The sequence below is a fragment of the Lathyrus oleraceus genome, chromosome 5 (assembly GCF_024323335.1).
Source record: "Lathyrus oleraceus cultivar Zhongwan6 chromosome 5, CAAS_Psat_ZW6_1.0, whole genome shotgun sequence".
Taxonomy (NCBI): domain Eukaryota; kingdom Viridiplantae; phylum Streptophyta; class Magnoliopsida; order Fabales; family Fabaceae; genus Lathyrus; species Lathyrus oleraceus.
The window spans coordinates 321,567,572-321,589,536 of record NC_066583.1 but is presented as its reverse complement, the minus strand read 5'-3'; the positions used below and the strand labels follow the sequence as shown (position 1 = coordinate 321,589,536).

The 21,965-nt window shown below is 38.1% G+C and overlaps 1 non-coding gene across 1 annotated transcript; it reads left to right on the top strand.

The window, feature by feature from the left end:
* Positions 1 to 20,561: 20,561 nt before the first annotated feature.
* LOC127090256 (small nucleolar RNA R71) lies at positions 20,562 to 20,668 on the top strand. Its single transcript, XR_007791782.1, has one exon. It is a non-coding gene; the product is annotated as a small nucleolar RNA R71 (small nucleolar RNA).
* Positions 20,669 to 21,965: the final 1,297 nt, after the last annotated feature.

The following is a 21,965-nucleotide window of genomic DNA, read 5'->3' as shown; positions in this document are numbered from 1 at the left end:
ACATTTGGTTCTCTCAGGAACCGGGTCCCCGCTTCTAAACCAACTCCATAATTAATTAACAACACCAACACGGCCAAACAATAGCCAATTATGGACCAAATTGAAAAACAACATCAAAAATTCGAACCGAGAGCTCGATATACATAAACTGGAATAAAGACGCCCCTTCTAACAACATGATGGGTAGCTCGTCACCAGGGTGACGCCCGTCACCCCGTTAAAGCTCCCAACCCGTCATTCCAATGACGACCATCGTGAAAAACCAAGCCTAAAGACCATGATGGTCTCCCCGTCATTGCGCTGACGCCCGTCGGCATCTTAAGGTGTGTGATGGTCAACGTGTCATCTAGGTGATGCTCGTCACCCTGCACCAGAATGCAAAAATGCGAATTGGCCATGTGGAGTTCTCTTGAAACTCTAATTTTGACTCTCAACCATCCCAACACGTCCACAAAAATATACTACATATAATATTATCATTACAACATGCTAAATCACATATTTACACACTTTTATTCCTTAATTTCATGAAATACATGTTTATGTTCAAAGCTCCAAAACCTCGACAATGGCATATATCACATAGGCATAAAACAGATTTTCACACATATGAGTTTAGTCACAAAAATCAGATAACAACACATCAATCATCAATTCTCAAATTATCATACCACAACAACAACTCAAAATGGATTTCACATAACTCCTAAAGAGACTAAGGGTCCCTCTTATACCATTTCATGCAAAACAATAATATAAAAGCACCTCCCATATTTACCTTAGATTCCTAATAACAATATTCAGAATTTGATCAAGGTTGATGGTTTAAATTCTTCCCTCTTCAACCCTGGCATCTTTTCCTCCGAAAGCTCTCACTTTATATATTCTCTCTTAAAAGCTCCACTAATCCTTTTTTTACCTTTAAAACCTAATTTAATATTTTATTAACTACACGTTGGCCCAACTTTTCTTGTAATTCTCATCAGTTCCCTTATTCCTTTTTAGTCCATATTTTCCACCAAAAACCTATATTTCTATTTTATTTTAATTAATTAAAAATAATTATGAATTCTAATTATTTTAATCATTCTATCAATCCATCAATATTCTCACTACACCTCACCATACATCACATACACGTACAACTTATAATATATTTAATTAAAAATGCACCACATACTAAATAATTAAATAAAAACACAAATAATTTGATTAAATAGACTACTCAAATTTAGGGGTATTACAACTCTCCCCCACTTAGAGAATTTTTGCCCTAGAAAATTACATGAAGGAAATAGAGTCAGATATGACTTTCTCATATGACTCTCTAGCTCCCACGTCATACTTCCACCAGCAGGTCCTCTTCACACTACTTTCACCAATGCAATCTTCTTACCTCTCAGGTGTTTCACTTCGTGGTCCTCTACTCTCAAGGGAGATGTCTTAACGGTCAAGTTCTCTCTAACTTACACATCGTTCACTTGAATCACATGAGGTGGATTAGGAATATACTTCCTCAGTTGGGACACATGAAACACATCATGAAGATTAGAAAGAAGCAGCGACAATGCAACTCTGTAGGCCCCTTCTCCTACTCGTTTCATAATCTGATAAAGATCAATAAAATACGGGGTGAGCTTTTGGGACTTCAAGGCTCGACCAACACCAGTTACTGGAGTAACTCTAAAAAACACATGGTCTCACTATTGGAATTCAAGTGCTTTCCTTTGCTTGTCATGATAACTCTTATGGAAACTTTGTGAAGCCTTCATCTTTTCTGGATCATCTTGATTTTCTCCATAATCTGCTGAACAATCTCAGGTCCAATCAGAACACTTTCTCCAGATTCATACTAACACAAAGGTGTCATACATCTTCTACCATACAAAGCCTCAAACGGTGTCATTCCAATACTTGAATGGAAGTTGTTGTTGTAAATGAACTCAACCAACGGTAAGTAACTGACCCAGTTATCCCATTGCTCCAAAACACAAGCTCTCAACAAATCCTCTAAAGACTGGATAATCCTCTTGATCGCGACTTTATGAGTCTATCGGGGTACTAACTGCAAGTGCACAGTCTAATCGCATAGTTTTAAAAGATATCGATCCCACAGGGACTTAATGAATCGATCTACCGTTTTTTCTAGGGTTACTGCGTAAAGCTAAGGCGGATGATACTTTAATGATTAGGGGGGGGGGGGGGAATAAAACTAAATTTGGATCTAGATAAAATATCAAATAATATGGATATCAGTATGTAGTTCGTCGTATTTGGGGAATCAAATCTTCGTTGGTCTTTTTCTTAATTTTAAAATAAGTCTTTTCAGTAGACACTATTAATTAAAAGTCTTTTCCTCAAACTCTCGCTCAGTTGAATCAGACTATGACTTTATATTTTAACGTACGCTCTCACTATTTCGTTAAGTCTAAAATCACTTTTGAAAATAATAGAATCTATAGAAACTCCTTTTGAGAAAATACTAACCGTTTAAACGCCCTCGTCTCAAACTCTCGCTCTGTTGACTTAGATTATATGATTAAACTTAAATGCTTAACTCTCGTCCTCACATTTAACTTTTAAAAATAATTTTTGAAAATAATTAGAATTTAATTAACCTTAAAAATTGCTTTCGCCCTAATTTAAAGTTAATGTTCAATTTACACTGTCCAGTTAAAAACTCAAATCGTTGTTCTATTGATTTTAACTTCTTTATGTCTTTTACTCTCGTACAAAAACCTTGGTATTAACTTTGTAAATTGAGACCAGAAAAAGAGTGACTATATTCTGAAATAAATTTAAACCAACTCAACTTTGATTCCTTTATTCCGCTTACTTTACATACCGATATCTAAATTAATTAGCCAGACATGATGAACATGCATAAACAATAATCATGCATAAATACGGCCATATCAAAAAAACAACATATATAAACAGCGGAACAAAGCATATGTAAATTAAAACGATAAATCAATTAATTAATGAACCTGGAAAAATACTAGTAATCTGGATTTTATCTCCTACGCTTCGATGCTCGAACACTCCACCACAAGTCGGTTGGATTTGTTCTTCACAATTCTCGATCAGATAGGAAAGTAAAAACAAGAAAATAAAATACTATGATCTAACGTAAGGTTAGATCCAGTAAAAATTACACAATAGTTTCCGGTGTAGAAACTGTCGTGAGAAAGTAAATTGTATGCTTCAGAAATTAAACTAGAAAAAAGAAAGAAATAAATTGCTTGCAAAATTAGAGTGCTGGAAAAATTGTACGGAGAAGAGAGAGCTTCAATTGGCTTTTGTGAGGTTTATTTATATTAACCTCCCAAGATAACCGTCTCCTAGAATTTGCCTTCAGTATCGTTCAAAGCGTCTCCGAGTGCATGAGAGAATTTAGGGGAAACCGTCCACTCCGTTACGCACGTAAAGCCCAAAATATAGGAGTGGAATGTGTGACGTCCGTCACACTATGTGTTACGGTCGTAACACTAGGTCTTAGGACGTGGCGATCGGCACGTGCTTGTTGCGGTCGTGACAGCAATTTTCTTTGTTCCAAACGTGGGCTGGGCTTTGGTGCTTCAGCTTGCTGCTTTTCCTAGAAAATCTTCTTTTTGCACCCCTTTTCTTTCTTTTTCACATGTGCTTTAAATAATGATACCTGAAATAAATAATAAGAAAATGCGGAGTAATATCGAATAATATAAAATAAATTGAATCAAATAACGATATAATTTAATTAAATCAAGTCTAAAAATGTGATATAGTTTCATGTTATCAAACTCCCCCACACTTAGACTTTTGCTTGTCCTCAAGCAAGAAACAATGTAGAAATCGATTTTTTTTTTTAAATATTAGCCAGATGAAATTTCCAAACACACATCAATTCGTAATAGGTTGCAAGTAAATCTCGTTAGAAATAACCTGAGTTTAATCTTAACATCAAAAACTACCGTAACAACACTAGATAACCCCACCTTATGCAAACCAGTTCGAGTCATGCTATTATTGCTCAGCCTAGTTCTTTTACTCTTATTTCACCCGTTTTCATTCGAGCGAAATCATATTAAGCCCTTTATCTTTTCGCGCACATAGTGGAGTAACCGGTTAGCGATTCTGATCCCCTTTTAGTTAGAAGTTCTGGTACATAAGTTGGATAACTTCTTTATTTAGTCTATTGCAAATTGCGGGGGATCGGACCGTAGTCCGCCCTACCAAGTTCAGCACCAGAAACCGCTGAACCAACTCACAATGGATCGTTCATACCATGTTTTTGTAGGGTCCGCAACCTTTGGATTAAATGATCGAGTAAGGATCACCTAACTTAATTAGTGCATTTCCTGATTTTTAATATGTTGTTTTGGGAATCACTCACTTGTATTCATCGACTCTCCACGTAGTTTGCTATTAAGATGGTGCCGACTTCTCGTATAAACTACTCGGGGTTACTATAAAACTAAAAGTTCAAGGAATTGGTATAATAGGTACTTAAACTGATCTAACATGCTGAGGTTTTTAGAGTGTTTGGGTGGTAATAATTTTGTCTTAATTTCACTCAAGTTTTATAAAATAAGTAACCTTTATACTTATTGAGTGTGTTGAATTTTGTTATGGCTCAAGAAAATTGAGGGGAATAGATAATAAAAATTTTCACACTAGGGACTTGACTTAAGAAGAAAAATTTTATTATTGAAAGGGAAATAACATACTTGAAAGGGAAATAAACATACTGATAGGAAATCTTAACATGAATGAAACAAAGTTATCCCCCCTACACTTAAATGAAACATTGTCCCCAATGTTTCAAAAAAGCGAAAAAAAGAAAAGGAAAAGATGATACGTAAACTCAATTCTGCCTGCGTCCTCTTGTTCTCGGACCCCGTGATCGTTCACGTACTGCCAAATCATCAAACCTGTTAAGAAAGTCAGTGAACCTCTGGTCGGTTATTGCATTCCTCTCTTGCTGTTGTTGTTGCATCTGGCGTATCAGTTGCATTACTTCGTTATTATGCGCATGCATGGCATCAAGCCGTTGGCCTTGATGTTCAATAGCATCCATGATGTCATCATTTATTGCAGGCCTTCTTCTTCGACGACGTCGGGAGGATGGACCAGCTACATTATCGGAAGGATTATGTGGGACAGAATGTTGTTCAAGATCTTGATCACCTTGCTCCATTTCATCAAACTCGTTTGGGGGCGGGTTTGCTTGTGTAGGCATGGTAGGTTCGGGAGCATTCAAATCGTAAATGAATCTGTTGGGGTTAGTAACATCGGTGAGTGCAATGTTGGGCAAAACGACGTTTGGGATTTCTTGGTTATTCACCATAAGATAATAATTCCCGCCTACCCTATTTTTTATTAAGCGGCAGGAGCGACAGTAGCCGATATCCATAAACAGGGGTGGCAAAGATTGCAAATTATGAAGTCGGTCCCCCAAAGTTAAACCGAGTGCAATGGTGGTTATTAAGCCTCCAATCACAAAAGGTTGATTGCCTCGAGCACAAAGGGTACGGATATGGTGAAGTAAGAAAGAGGCGGCGTTGACCCTTGTATTTGCTGAAAAGATGCAGTGTAGGAAGAATAATTCTTTCGCGTTAACTTTGCTGTTGTTGGCTCTTCCAAAGATGGTGTTTTGCAAAATAAGGATAAAATACCGGATAATGGGGTTGTGTATGTGTGAAGCAAGTAATGCATCCCAATTGGTGGTTACCACACCGGATATTTTTCCAAAAAGTTCGAATGCGATCGTGTTCCACTCTGAGTTTGGAGGATTCTTGGGTGGACGTCGTCTCCTTCAGGAAAACGTAGCATGGCACTCAACTGTTCTTGAGATAGTGCGTACTCAGTGTTGAACATACGGAATTTTGCGACACCGGTTAAGTACTCGTCCTCACCGGTTGGAGTGGTGTATGAATAAGAGCTTAAAAACTCCAAGGTTAGTGATGGGTATGTTGGGTGATTTTGTGTGCACAAAAAAGTTAAATCGGATAGCCTAAGAAGCCATTGCACTCCTTGATGTAATCCCAATTCTTGTAAGCAATTGAAATCGGGGTATCTGGTAGATGTGACATCGCGTTGCTGGAAACGAACAAACTGCTCCCGTTGATAGTTACTATCTTCAGTTCGGAAAATAATATTTCCAAATTGCATTTCTTGATGTTGGTTCTCCGCCATTTTGATTGGTAGGTAGAAAAAAAAGGAGAAAGGAAAAGGGGATGAAATTTTTTTGTATAAAGTGGTTTTCGGAATGATGTGGTGTAGGAAGAAAAATATGGTGAAGGTATTTAAAGAAAGAGATTTGAAATTGGGAGGAGAAGTTGGTGAGAAAAAAAAATAATGGGGGATAAAGAGGTGAATTGAATGGGGGTAACGGTCATGACACGGTTATGAGGCAGCAGTGTGTCACGTTCGTGACAGCATTGTGTCACGTTCGTGACAGCATAACGGTCAAAAGCATTTACGAGAAAGCAAGTTGTCACGTTCGTGACAGCATGCGTGACGAGCGTCATGGGGGTGTTGCGACCGTGACAGCATGCGTGACGCTCGTCACACCTCTGAGTTTGCAACGGTCAAAACGTTCGTCACGATGCAGGGTGGCAAGTTTTGTTTTATTATTATTATATTTTATTTAGCATGTAAGTAGTAGCATACAATATATATCAGCATTGGTAATTTTAGACAGTGCATAAATCAAAATGAAATTTAATTTAACCAATAATGTCAGTAGCTTCATAAAAATAAACATAATGTAATATTTGACTGAAGATAAAATAAAACATGCGAAAGAAAATCCTAAGATTAAAAATATTGTCAAACGAAACTATAAATTTCCTAAGACTAAAACTAGTTAACTGCAATTCTTCTAGCCACTTGTAGAATCTCTCGTCGGAGGAGCAAAGGACTTGACACGGTGTAGCAACTCGTGAAATTGATTTGTCATTCTACTCATGTGTTTCATAAATTCATGTCCCATCATAGTTAACTCTTCTCTAATGGCATCTTGTTCTGACATCAAATCTTGAATAGTGGTATTATAATCAGTTCCGGGCATATGATGTCTAAAATCAGGTACTGCCGATTCTGCGGACGGGATAGGATGAGATGGAGAGGCAGCATCATGGTAACCAGTTGGTGTCTGCGGATCAGACTCAACATTAGGAATCTGGCTGTCAAGAATCTCATAATCTTGGATGGTTTCAACAGATCTAACAGGAGAAGACATTCCATCCAGGTTGTAGAGCCAATTATTTCGGTTATGCACATTAGTCATCGGGCTAGGCATGGTAAATAGGTAAAAAGCTTGGTTGTTAATTAATAGTTCAAACTCTTCAGGTCCAAGGTTTCCTATAAACATAGTGTTGAAAAGGTAATTTATATTCATAGGTTGAATACCGCAAAAAGGGTTCAAATCAAGCATGGGTTGGCGCAATCCAATAGCATTAGCAATCATAGTTATCAATCCCCCTATTTGAATCGGTGCACGGTCATCTTGAATAAGGAGGTCAAAATTTGCCAACATATAAGTGGCACCATTCACTGGACGATTATGGGAAGCACAAAATATTATGAAAAGTTCATCACGTGATACTGTGGTAATGTTTGAACTTTTCCCAAAAAGAGTGTGTGCTAGGATCTTGTGGAAATAACAAAAAGATGGGTTATGTATGTTTCCAGAAAGAAACTCATGTTCCTCAGGTTCGTCATTTCCCGTCAAACTTCCCCAAAAATACTCAAGCTCTCGATATTCAAAGAGGTCCTCTTGGTTCATGGTGAATGTGTCAAAAGAAGTAGGGAACCCTAAGAGGTTAGTAAATTCTCTAATGTTATACTGATACTCCATATTGAACATCCTGAATTGAATGAAACCTCGGTTTATTCCTTTTCCATGGTTTGGTAAATAAATCAGGGAGCTAAGGAATTCTAGAGTTAGCCTCTGGTAAGTAACAAATTGTCTCCGAATAGGAGTGGTTTCCCACCCTATTTGATTCAGCAGATATAGGACACTATCTCTTAGCCCAAGTACGGTCATTGGACAATCATCAGCATAAAAATTTGGGTGCATCTCTCTCTCAGCAAGTTCTTCAAATTTTTGTCTCTGAGCTCTGTTGGAGAATAGTCATCCAAGGCGCAGCGGAATTTAAAAATTTCTCCATTTAGTGATCCTTACGAATGGGCATGATCAGTGATAGAATCGTTACCTCTTGTGGCGATTCAAACCTTTGGTGCAGATCTCTGATAATGATCAAACCTTTGATACAGATCCACGGGGCGATCACGAACGTTGAACGATGACAACGTCTCTACTCAGTCCACACGAACGGGTTCCTTCAATCGCAGTGCTAGCTGTTATGAATGAAGGCTTTGAGTGAGAGAAAGAGGGAAACAAAATTCCAAGTCTCTACTTGAATTTCTGTCTTTGTGGAGTAAACATGCTTCTACCCAAGGGGTTCTATTTATAGAACCACTTGTGTGGGCTTCAAGCCAAAAAGCCCACTTAAGTGTATTTTGCCCATATCTCATAATATGCCAAAATCACTTAAGTATTTGGTACCTTACCATATTTCGTTTCCACTTAAGTGCACCGTACCTTACGATGTTCCTTAATTATTCTATCTCTCATCAATCCATCCTTTGTGTGTGACCCTATAGGTTTTCGCGACGTTGGCAATTATATTAAATCACACATTTAACATAATAAACAGTGAGCGGTATCTAGCAACACATCACTGCTACCCAAGTCACGAAAATGTCATGTGATCTGACAAAACCTCCTGTGATAATAATTATGTGTATAATTACCCCTTTGCCCTTATGTCTATATTGAACACAAGGTATAGACCGTGTCACCCTTGTCCAATTCAATATTGGGCCCATAGACATTTATTCTATTACGCAGGATTGGCAAATTCCATCTAGGACACTCATGTCCCTCAGCATGCTTCGTGGAGTACTCATTAACTGTCTTTATGGTCATCCAGTTACGGATAACGTTGGATCAGTAATAAGGCACTCAACTCTACATCTAGGATCCATAGTGGTTTCAGGTCGAAGAGTGGTATACACTATTATCACCATGAGAATAACTTATGACACTTTGCATAACTTTCTATATAGTATTCTCATAGCGGGTCAATCCGGTATAAATATTACTCCTAATATTCATACCTATGTTTAAGACTTGATAACTCTTTATCCATGATCCATGAGATGTGATCATCAGTCTACAAACATAATAGTCTTAATGCTTTAACGTTATCCCACTTCACATTAAAGCTCGACTACGGATACTTTAAGAATAGTGCCCTTATGTTTAATGGGTTCTCATGATTAAGTCACACTTAATACATTAAACGGACTATCTATTCTAGGGACTTTATTAATCAACCATAATAAAGAAAATGCCTTTAAATAATTCGATACAAGTACCAAAAGTATTGGCCTCTAGGGCTTACACCAACAATCTCCCACTAGCACTAGAGCCAATCAGGTATACCCCGTATGCCCATTGATCTAGTATGGCCATCATGCTTCTGCTGCGCAAGAGGCTTTGTCAGTGGGTCAACTATATTGTCAAGTGTAGGTACTTTACATATTTTCGCACAACGCCTAAGTATGTGTTTGGATCATTGGTGAGATCTAGGCTCCTTAGCTTGTGCGATAACACCATTGTTATCATAATAGAGACCAATGGGATCCACAATGCTAGGGACTATGCCAAGTTTATTGATCCAAACAGCTTCCTTTGCTGCACTTAAGGCAGCAATATACTCGGCCTCAGTTGTAGAATCAGCAACTGCATCTTGCGTTGAACTTTTCAAGCTCACAGTGCCACCATTTAAGCAAAACACATAACCAGATTGGAATCATTCATATTAAAGCGTCTCAGCACTTTGTCTATGTACTCTGACTTAGGCCAAGCATTTCATGATCTATCTCTATAGATTCTGATAGGCTGCTTCACCCAGGTCCTTCATAGAAAAGCATTTCCCCAACCAAGTCTTTACCTGTTGCAGGGTAGGGATATCGTTTCCAATGAGTAATATGTCATCTACATATAACACCAGGAACACGATCATGCTCCCACTAACCTTCTTGTAGACACAAGGCTCATCTTCGTTCTTGATGAATCCATATTGTTTTACTGTTTCATCAAAACGAAGATTCCAGCTTCTGGAAGCATACTTCAATCCATAGATTGATCTTTGTAGCTTACATATATTATGGGCTTCTTCTGGTATGTCAAATCCTTCAGGCTGTGTCATGTACACATCCTCAAGAAGATTCCCGTTAAGGAAAGCAGTTTTGACATCCATCTGCCATATTTCATAATCATGATATGCAGCAATAGCAAGTAAAATCCGAACAGATTTAAGCATTGCAACTGGTGAAAAGGTTTCATCATAGTCAACCTCATGAATTTGTTTATATCCTTTTGCAACCAGTCTTGCTTTATAGGTATGTACCTTACCATCCATGTCAGTCTTCTTTTTGAAGACCCACTTGCATCCTATAGGATTAACTCCTACAGGAGGCTCTACCAAGTTCCAAACTTGGTTAGTGTACATGGAATCTATTTCGGATTTCATGGCCTCTAGCCACTTCTCAGACTCGGGACCAGTTATGGCCTCTTGGTAGGTCACAGGCTCATCTTGATCCATGAGTAATACATCACCTTGATCTGTTATGAGATATCCATATCTCTCAGGTAGGTGACGTATCCTGCCTGACCTACGCTGGTCTTGTTCTACTTGAGCAGGTTGCTCTTCCACAACCATTTGTGTTTCCTGCTCTAATTCCTCCATAGGTGTATTGATGCTTTGTGATTCTTGAATTTCTTCAAGCTCTACTTTCCTCCCACTGGTTCCTTTGGAAATAAAATCCTTTTCTAGGAAAACTTCAGTTCGAGCGACAAACACTTTGCCCTCAGAAGGATTGTAGAAGTAATATCCTCTTGTTTCTTTAGGATACCCCACAAATAAGCATTGGTCAGATTTGGGCTCAAGCTTAGTTGAAATTTGTCGTTTCACATAAACTTCGCAACCCCAAATCTTCATGTAAGACATATGTGGTCTCTTACCACTCCATATCTCATATGGTGTCTTATCAACCTTTTTGGATGGAACACGGTTAAGTGTGTAAGCTGCGGTCAACAACGCATGTCCCCAAAAGGAGTTTGGAAGATCGGCTTGACTCATCATGGATCGGACCATGTCCAACAGGGTTCGATTTCTTCTCTCAGACACACCATTCCATTGGGGTGTTCCAGGAGGAGTGAGTTGGGATAGGATCCCACACTCTTTCAGATGGTCATCAAACTCTAGGCTTAAATACTCACCACCTCGATCTGATCGAAGAGTTTTAATATTCTTACCCAGTTGGTTTTGTACTTCATTCTTGAATTCCTTGAACTTTTCAAAGGACTCTGATTTGTGTCTCATTAAATACACATAACCATATCTACTGAAATCATCAGTGAATGTGATGAAGTACTGAAAACCTCCTCTGGCTGGTATGTTCAGTGGTCCACATACATCAGTATGTATGAGGGCCAAAAGATCATTAGCTCTTTCACCTTTTCCTGTGAATGGAGATTTTGTCATCTTTCCAATTAAACAAGATCTGCATGTCTCATATGATTCATAATCAAAAGAGTCCAACAATCCATCTTTATGGAGTTTGGAAATGCGTTTCTCATTTATGTGGCCTAATCGACAATGCCAAAGGTAAGTTGGATTTAACTTCATTAGGTTTCATCCTTTTAGTATTAATGTTATAAATTGGCACTTCAAGATCAAGGACATATAATCCATTGTTCATTTGAGCAGTAGCATAGAATATATCATTCAAATAAATTGAACAACAATTGTTCTTTATTATGAATGAAAAACTGAACTTGTCCAAACAAGAAACGAAAATAATATTCCTGCTAATTGCTGGTACATAATAACAGTTCTCTAACTGAATTATTAAACCACTAGGTAAAGTCAATTCATAAGTTCCTACGGCTAAGGCAGCAACCTTTGCTCCATTGCCAACTCGTAGGTCGACTTCACCTTTTGCCAAATCTCTACTCCTTTTCAGTCCATGCACATTTGTAAAAATGTGAGAACCGCATCCAGTATCTAATACCCATGATGCAGAAGTAGATAAATTAATTTCAATAACAAAAATACTTGAAGTTGGAGTCTCTACTCCTTTCTTCCTATCTTCCAGGTACTTTGGGCAGTTCCTCTTCCAGTGTGCGGTCTTACCGCAATGGAAGCAGGTGCCTTCCTTTTCTATGCTTCCACTAGGCTTCAAGGCAGCACTAGTGGGTTTGGGTTTGGCAACTTCCTTGCCTTTCCCTTTATTATGTTTGAGGACAATCCTCATGTCTCGGTACCAATCCAGAAAATTTGTCCCAGACAATTTTTCTTTGTCAAGGTGTGATCGCAATATGTTGTTAGAGGTGTTTGTTGTCATGGTAATCTACACAAGAATTAATGAAAATATAAGTATCATTGACATATTTAATTAGGCCTTTAATTAAATATGCTCCCACTATTTTACTCAAAACAAATGACCCTCATCATCTGATTCGAAAAATCCCGTTGGAAGATTTTCTAGTGGGTCGAGATCCATATTTCACTTCGTTCTAAGTCCACGTAGGCGGATTACACAAAACTAGGTTATTTAGGTAGGAACTCCTTCCAATTGTATCTCATACAACTCTCGAAAATTTCAGTTGGGTGAATAACTCCTTATTCTAATCCATCATATGGATCATTCCCAACTCTTGCTTCTAAACATATATATAATCTTATTATAATTTGTTTAGTTAAGTTTGACCCATTGTTTTAATAGTTGGATATTACAATTATCCCATCGCACCTTACTAATATAGAACATGCACCTCGCGTAGGCGAAACCTACATTATTCGATACTAGTCTTGATGAGTGTTAAAACTTGGAAAGCTTAAAACTTAATATTTAGTTTTGAGGGAATTGCAATTTTTCTGATCTCACCGGCTTGTTTATCATATAAACTGTCTCTCACATGCATCAACATACATTCACATGCATCAACATACATACATACAAAATGAAACAGTTATGGCCCCTAGCGCAATTGTTCTCCCAAGCCAATGAGAGAACTTAAGCTAACCTACAACGATCTAAGCTTCTCCAAGCAAGATCTTCAAGGTTGTCCTCCTTTGGCACTGACTTCTTTGCTTTCTTCATATCATTACATTACATGAAGGAAACTCGTTTTACATACGAGGGAGTGAGATGAGAAAAGAAGTTACATTTGGGAGATTAAGAGAGAGGCACGACACGCAGGTCGTATTTTAAAAACCCAAAACAAAACAAAGGAAAACTAAGGTCATAACCGATCACCACAAGACAATAATAAACACTTTATTATTATTATAATTAATTCCTTTAATTAATTAAAATCAAATTAAATTTCGATGACCGATCATCACATTTTAATGAACAATTCATTTAAAATCGATGTCGCTTTTCGTATCAACACTTGACACTTTTAAAGCACTGAGTTAGCCGAATGGGCGAAAATTTCCTTGCGTTAACCGGTTAACCATATGCGTTAACCGATTAACACTGTTTTGAAATCTGAAAAATTGTTTTCTGCCTTGCGTTAACCGGTTAACCAAATGCGTTAACCGGTTAACACTGTTTGAAAATGTCTTGGAAAACTGTTTTCCGCCTTGCGTTAACCGGTTAACCATATGCGTTAACCGGTTAACACTGTTAAAAATCTCAAAAATTTTATTTCGCATTCCGTTAACCGGTTAACCATACGCGTTAACCGGTTAACACTGTTCCAAAAAGTGTTTAGGAAGCACAACTCTTGTGCGTTCAAACCCCAATCGCATAACTCTCTGACAACACAACCCTTGTGCCGTCACTAACCCTAATGCACCAATTTCAGACCGTCAAACACGTCTCGATTGTTAATTCAGTATGATTGATCAACACGTCATTGCTTCACCATACTAATGTCGGATCAAGAAGCAAACGACCATTGATCGCTCAAAGGAAAACAATCATCGAGGTTTTGAATGAACGAAACAGGAACATTATATCATATATAATGTATTTTGCATCAGGGTTACATATATCACATATATGTAACTTGATCGATCTCAATTTAACCTTTGATTCATTCTGTTTTAATCATATTATTACAGAACAAAAATAGCTATCAGATTCATGGTTTCGTAAGTGGCTCTGATACCACTGTTGGAGAATAGCCATCCAAGGCGCAGCAGAATTTAAAAATTTCTCCATTTAGTGATCCTTACGAATGGGCATGATCAGTGATAGAATCGTTACCTCTTGTGGCGATTCAAACCTTTGGTGCAGATCTCTGATAATGATCAAACCTTTGATACAGATCCACGGGGCGATCACGAACGTTGAACGATGACAACGTCTCTACTCAGTCCACACGAACGGATTCCTTCAATCGCAGTGCTAGCTGTTATGAATGAAGGCTTTGAGTGAGAGAAAGAGGGAAACAAAATTCCAAGTCTCTACTTGAATTTCTGTCTTTGTGGAGTAACCATGCTTCTACCCAAGGGGTTCTATTTATAGAACCACTTGTGTGGGCTTCAAGCCAAAAAGCCCACTTAAGTGTATTTTGCCCATATCTCATAATATGCCAAAATCACTTAAGTATTTGGTACCTTACCATATTTCGTTTCCACTTAAGTGCACCGTACCTTACGATGTTCCTTAATTATTCTATCTCTCATCAATCCATCCTTTGTGTGTGACCCTATAGGTTTTCGCGACGTTGGCAATTATATTAAATCACACATTTAACATAATAAACAGTGAGCGGTATCTAGCAACACATCACTGCTACCCAAGTCACGAAAATGTCATGTGATCTGACAAAACCTCCTGTGATAATAATTATGTGTATAATTACCCCTTTGCCCTTATGTCTATATTGAACACAAGGTATAGACCGTGTCACCCTTGTCCAGTTCAATATTGGGCCCATAGACATTTATTCTATTACGCAGGATTGGCAAATTCCATCTAGGACACTCATGTCCCTCAGCATGCTTCGTGGAGTACTCATTAACTGTCTTTATGGTCATCCAGTTACGGATAACGTTGGATCAGTAATAAGGCACTCAACTCTACATCTAGGATCCATAGTGGTTTCAGGTCGAAGAGTGGTATACACTATTATCACCATGAGAATAACTTATGACACTTTGCATAACTTTCTATATAGTATTCTCATAGCGGGTCAATCCGGTATAAATATTACTCCTAATATTCATACCTATGTTTAAGACTTGATAACTCTTTATCCATGATCCATGAGATGTGATCATCAGTCTACAAACATAATAGTCTTAATGCTTTAACGTTATCCCACTTCACATTAAAGCTCGACTACGGATACTTTAAGAATAGTGCCCTTATGTTTAATGGGTTCTCATGATTAAGTCACACTTAATACATTAAACGGACTATCTATTCTAGGGACTTTATTAATCAACCATAATAAAGAAAATGCCTTTAAATAATTCGATACAAGTACCAAAAGTATTGGCCTCTAGGGCTTACACCAACAAGCTCTCCCTCGGAAATTAATACCCATGTGATCAATATGTGCCATCAGGTCAGTGTTATCTAAAGAAAAGAAAAACAAGAATTTTAGTCAGGATTTGGCCAGATGCCGAAAGAAGAAAAGAAGAAAAATTTAATAAAATAAAGAAAATGAAGAATGAGAACTGAATAAAATCAAAAGAATAATCAAAGAAAAATAAAAAATTTGTGGGTTGTCTCCCACGAAGCGCTTTGTTTAATGTCGCAAGCTCGACAGAAAACTATTAAATGTTAATCTATTAATTTTGGAGACAATACGTCTAAGTGCAGGACTTGCGAGTCTTCATTGTTTTCAGCATAATGATAATATTTAAGACGATGCCCGTTTACGATAAATGATTCAATAGATTTTCCTTTAATTTCTACAGCCCCACTAGAAAAGACATTAGTGACTTTGAAAGGGCCAGACCACCTAGAGCGTAGTTTTCCTGGGAATAACTTAAGTCTAGAGTTAAACAATAGGACTACATCGCCTTGTTTGAAAGTTTTCCTTGATATACGTTTATCATGCCATTTTTTTCGTTCTTTCCTTGTAGATTTTAGCATTTTCGTATGCATCTTGTCTAAGTTCCTCTAATTCGTTTATATCTAGAATTCGCTTTTCACCGGCGGCCTTATAGTTTAAATTTAAATTTTTAATAGCCCAATAGGCCCTATGTTCTAACTCCACTGGGAGGTGACACGATTTACCATAAATAAGCTTAAATGGGGTTGTTCCTATGGGAGTTTTGTAAGCGGTTCGATATGCCCATAAAGCTTCGGGTAATTTTGATGACCAGTCTTTCCTCGATGTAGCGGCAGTTTTTTCCAATATCTGTTTAATTTCTCTATTAGACACTTCCACTTGTCCACTAGTTTGAGGATGGTAAGGTGTTGCTACTCGATGTTTTACACCATACTTAAACAATAATTTTTCGAGTATTTTAGATATGAAATGAGATCCACCGTCACTGATGACTATTCTTGGGACACCAAATCTTGGAAAGATTATATTCTTAAAGAGTTTAATTACTACTCGTGTGTCGTTTGTTGGAGAAGCTATAGCCTCAATCCATTTTGATACGTAGTCAACCGCTACGAGTATGTACTTGTTACCAAAAGAAGGTGGAAAAGGTCCCATGAAATCTATTCCCCACACATCGAAAATTTCTACTTCCAAAATGCCTTTTTGTGGCATTTCGTCACGTCTAGATATGTTTCCTGTGCGTTGACACCTATCGCATTTCTTGACAGCGGTATGTACATCCTTCCATATGTTTGGCCAATAAAGACCGACTTGTAGGATTTTAGAGCAGGTTTTGGATGTACTTGCATGTCCACCATAAGGAGCGGAATGACAATGTTGGATTATACTTTCTACCTCTTCTTCAGGTATACAGCGATGGAAAATACCATCGGATCCTCTTTTGAAAAGTAAAGGGTCGTCCCAGTAATAATGTTTTATGTCATGGAAGAATCGTTTCTTTTGTTGGTAGGATAAATCAAGTGGAACCACTCCGGCGGCTAAATAATTGACAAAATCAGCGTACCATGGTGTAACGCATACAGCCAAGGTGGTCTCTACCTGTTTGTCAGCTCTATTTTCTTCCAAATTAACTATAAGTTTATCGTACGAGAAATCATCGTTGATCGATGTTCTTTCCGGTTCCAGGTTTTCGAGTCTAGAGAGGTGATTTGCTACTACGTTTTCAGTTCCTTTTTTATCTTTGATTTCCAAATCAAATTCTTGTAGTAACAAGATCCACCTTAGGAGTCTAGGTTTAGCGTCCTTTTTTGTTAAGAGGTACTTAATGGCAGCGTGATCAGTGTAAACGATTATTTTAGCTCCGACCAAGTAGGAACGAAATTTATCTAGTGCAAATACTACTGCTAAAAGTTCTTTCTCGGTCGTGGCGTAATTCATTTGCGCTTCATCTAGAGTTCTACTCGCATAATATATGACGTGAAGTTTTTTATCCTTTCGTTGTCCTAGAACAGCGCCTACGGCGTAGTCACTTGCGTCACACATTATTTCGAAAGGTTCATTCCAATCCGGGGTCTGCATTATGGACGCGGAGATCAATGCTTGTTTAAGTGTTTGAAATGCTTCTAAGATGAATTCAGCGTCTTTCATTAATAATTAGGTTAAAGGTTTAGTTATTTTAGAGAAATCTTTAATGAATCGTCGGTAAAAACCGGCATGTCCTAAGAAGCTTCGTATTTCCCTCACGGTTTTCGGAGGTTGAAGGTTTTCGATTACTTCTATTTTGGTTTTGTCTACTTCAATTCCTCTATTTGATATGATGTGTCCTAAAACAATTCCTTCTTGTACCATAAAGTGACATTTTTCCCAATTAAGTACTAGGTTTACTTTTACACATCGTTCTAGAACTCTTTCTAGGTTTTCGAGACATTCTTCGAAACTTTGCCCGCATACGGAAAAGTCATCCATAAAGACTTCCATGATGTTTTTGAGAAAATCGGCAAATATTGCCATCATGCACCTTTGAAAAGTTGCAGGAGCATTGCACAAGTCAAACGGCATTCGTCGATAAGCGAAGGTACCAAAAGGACATGTGAACGTTGTCTTTTCTTGGTCATCAGGATGAATTGGTATTTGAAAGAAACCTGAGTAACCGTCCAGATAGCAGAAATAAGAATGCTTGGCTAGTCGTTCTAACATCTGGTCTATGAATGGTAAAGGAAAATGATCTTTTCGGGTTGCTTTGTTTAGCTTTCTATAATCGATGCACATTCTCCATCCCGATTCAATTCGTTTGGTTATAGTTTCTCCTTTTTCATTTTCGATCACTGTTATACCTCCTTTCTTTGGTACTACGTGTACAGGACTAACCCATTTGCTATCGGATATAGGATATATTATACTTGCCTCTAATAACTTCGTTACTTCCTTCTTCACTACCTCACTCATGATCGGGTTTAGTCTCCTCTGATGTTCCCTAGAAGTCTTACAGTCTTCTTCTAGCATGATGCGGTGCATACAAATAGAAGGACTTATCCCTTTAAGATCGGTGATGTTTTATCCTAATGCGGTTGGATATTTTCTTAAGATATGTAGGAGTTTTTCGGTTTCAAGTTTTCCTAGGTCTGCATTGACTATTACTGGTCGTTCAAGTTCTAAGTCTAGGAATTCATATCTCAGATTTTTGGGAAGTGTTTTCAGGTCGAGGGTTGGTTTCTTAAGGCATTGCGTAGGATCTGATGTTATTGCTAAACATTGGTTCAGTCTGTCTTCTACACGATAGTCGCATAAATCGTCATTTTTGAATTTTGTTTCTTCTATCGCAGGTGCTTTCAAAAATTGGGAAAGAATAAACTCAATTTTCTCTTCTCCTACTTCGAAAGTGAGTCATCCTCGTTTTACGTCAATGATAGCACCGGCAGTTGCTAAGAAGGGTCTTCCCAATATAATGGGGGTAACTTCATCTTCTCTTATGTCCATAATTATAAAATTGGTGGGAATGTAGAATTGACCTATGAGTACGGGAACGTTTTCAAGAATTCCTACGGGATATTTAACGGAACGATCTGCTAATTGCACAAACATTTTAGTTGGTCTTACTTCTCCCATTTCAAGTTTCTTGCATATGGACAAGGGCATAACACTGATACCGGCTCCTAAATCGCATAAAGCTTTGTCTATGACAAATTTTCCTATATGACAGGGTATAGAAAAACTACCAGGATCTTTAAGTTTAGGAGGCATATTTTGGATTATTGCGCTACACTCAGCAGTGAGTGTAACGGTTTCGTTATCTTCAAGTTTCTTTTTATTAGATAAAATTTCTTTTAAGAACTTAGCATATGAGGGCATTTGTGTAATAGCTTCTGTAAAAGGAATTGTGATGTTTAATTGTTTCAGTAGGTCAAATTTTTTAAATTGACCCGCGTTTTTTGTTTTAATTAGCCTTTGAGGATAAGGGATAGGTGGTTTGTAAGGTGGTGGAGGTACATAAGGTTCTTTTTTTTCTACGGTTTCCTCATTGCACTCTTCCTTTTCCTTAGGTTTACCTTCTTCCTCAGTTGACTTTTTAGAGTTTTGGTTCTCAATCCTTGGGTCAGATGGTCCTTCTACCTCTGTACCACTTCGTAATATAATTGCATGAGCGTGGCCCTTCGGATTAGGTTGTGGCTGTCCAGGAAATGTACCAGTTGGGGCAGCAGTAGACGCTTGTTGTTGAGCTACTTGCGAGATTTGTGTTTCAAGCATTTTGTTATGGGTAGCCAGGGCATCTACTTTACTTGCTAGTTGTTTAATTTGTTCGCTAGTGTGTACATTCTGGTTTAAGAACTCTTTATTGGTTTGCTGTTGAGAAGCTATGAAGTTCTCCATCATGATTTCCAAGTTGGATTTCCTAGGAACGTTATTGTTAGGTGTAGATGGGGTCGGCTTTTGATATCCAGGTGGTACAGTTGGAGCTTGACTGAGAGCTTGACCTGGTGCGTATAAAGCGTTGTTACTTTTATACGAGAAATTAGGATGGTTCTTCCAGTTTGAGTTATAGGTATTCGAGTAAGGATTTCCTTGAGCATAGTTCACCTGTTCTGTTTGAATTCCTGTTAGGAGTTGACAATTTGTAGGAGTGTGACCTTGAATTCCACAGACCTCGCAATTTTGAGTTACGGCAACCACGGTGGCTGGAGGTGATACATTTAAAATTTCAATTTTCTGGGCAAGAGCATCCACTTTTGCATTAACATGATCAAGGCTACTTATCTCGTACATGCCACCTTTTGTTTGAGGTTTGTCTACCACTGTTCGGTCGCTTCCCCACTGATAATGATTTTGGGCCATGCTCTCGATAAGTTGATAAGCGTCGGAGTAAGGTTTATCCATAAGCGCACCACCGGCGGCGGCGTCTATTGTTAACCTTGTGTTGTACAAGAGACCATTGTAGAAGGTGTGAATTACTAACCAGTCCTCTAAACCATGGTGTGGGCAAAGTCTCATCATGTCCTTGTATCTTTCCCATGCTTCGAAAAGAGATTCGTTATCTTTTTGCTTAAATCCATTTATCTGGGCTCTCAACATAGCTGTTTTGCTTGGAGGAAAATATCGGGCAAGAAAGACTTTCTTCAACTCATTCCATGTGGTGACTGAGTTGGAAGGAAGAGACTGAAGCCATCTTCTAGCTTTATCTCTTAACGAGAAAGGAAAGAGATGAAGTCGAATTGCCTCTGAAGTGACACCATTAGCTTTAACAGTGTCAGCGTATTGGACAAATACGGATAAATGAAGGTTTGGATCCTCGGTAGGATTTCCAGAAAATTGATTCTGTTGCACTGCCTGCAACAGCGAAGGTTTAAGTTCGAAGTTGTTCACTTCGATTGCGGGTGGAGCAATACTCGAATGCGGCTCATCCTGCGATGGAGCAGCGTAATCTCGAAGAGCACGAGCTGGTTCGGCCATCGCTGGTATCGTTAAAGGAAGGAAATTTTTGAGATCAGGAACTTAAATTGGAGGAAGATTGTTTCTAGCACGATACTCCCGAATTCGTCGTAATAATCGGAGATATCGTTCGACGTCGTTGATTCGTAAGTAATACGGCTCGCCTTGTGAGCGAGTGTGTGGCATACAAATCAACGAAAAAGGGAAAAAATAAAAATTGCCTTAGTCTCTACAGCGTAACAGAAGAGTTACGATATCGACTAAATAAAAGTCCCCGGCAACGGCGCCAAAAACTTGATCGCGACTTTATGAGTCTATCGGGGTACTAACTGCAAGTGCACAGTCTAATCGCGTAGTTTTAAAAGATATCGATCCCACAGGGACTTAATGAATCGATCTACCGTTTTTTCTAGGGTTACTGCGTAAAGCTAAGGCGGATGATACTTTAATGATTAGGGGGGGGGGGCAAATAAAACTAAATTTGGATCTAGATAAAATATCAAATAATATGGATATCAGTATGTAGTTCGTCGTATTTGGGGAATCAAATCTTCGTTGGTCTTTTTCTTAATTTTAAAATAAGTCTTTTCAGTAGACACTATTAATTAAAAGTCTTTTCCTCAAACTCTCGCTTTGTTGAATCAGACTATGACTTTATATTTTAACGTACGCTCTCACTATTTCGTTAAGTCTAAAATCACTTTTGAAAATAATAGAATCTATAGAAACTCCTTTTGAGAAAATACTAACCGTTTAAACGCCCTCGTCTCAAACTCTCGCTCTGTTGACTTAGATTATATGATTAAACTTAAATGCTTAACTCTCGTCCTCACATTTAACTTTTAAAAATAATTTTTGAAAATAATTAGAATTTAATTAACCTTAAAAATTGCTTTCGCCCTGATTTAAAGTTAATGTTCAATTTACACTATCCAGTTAA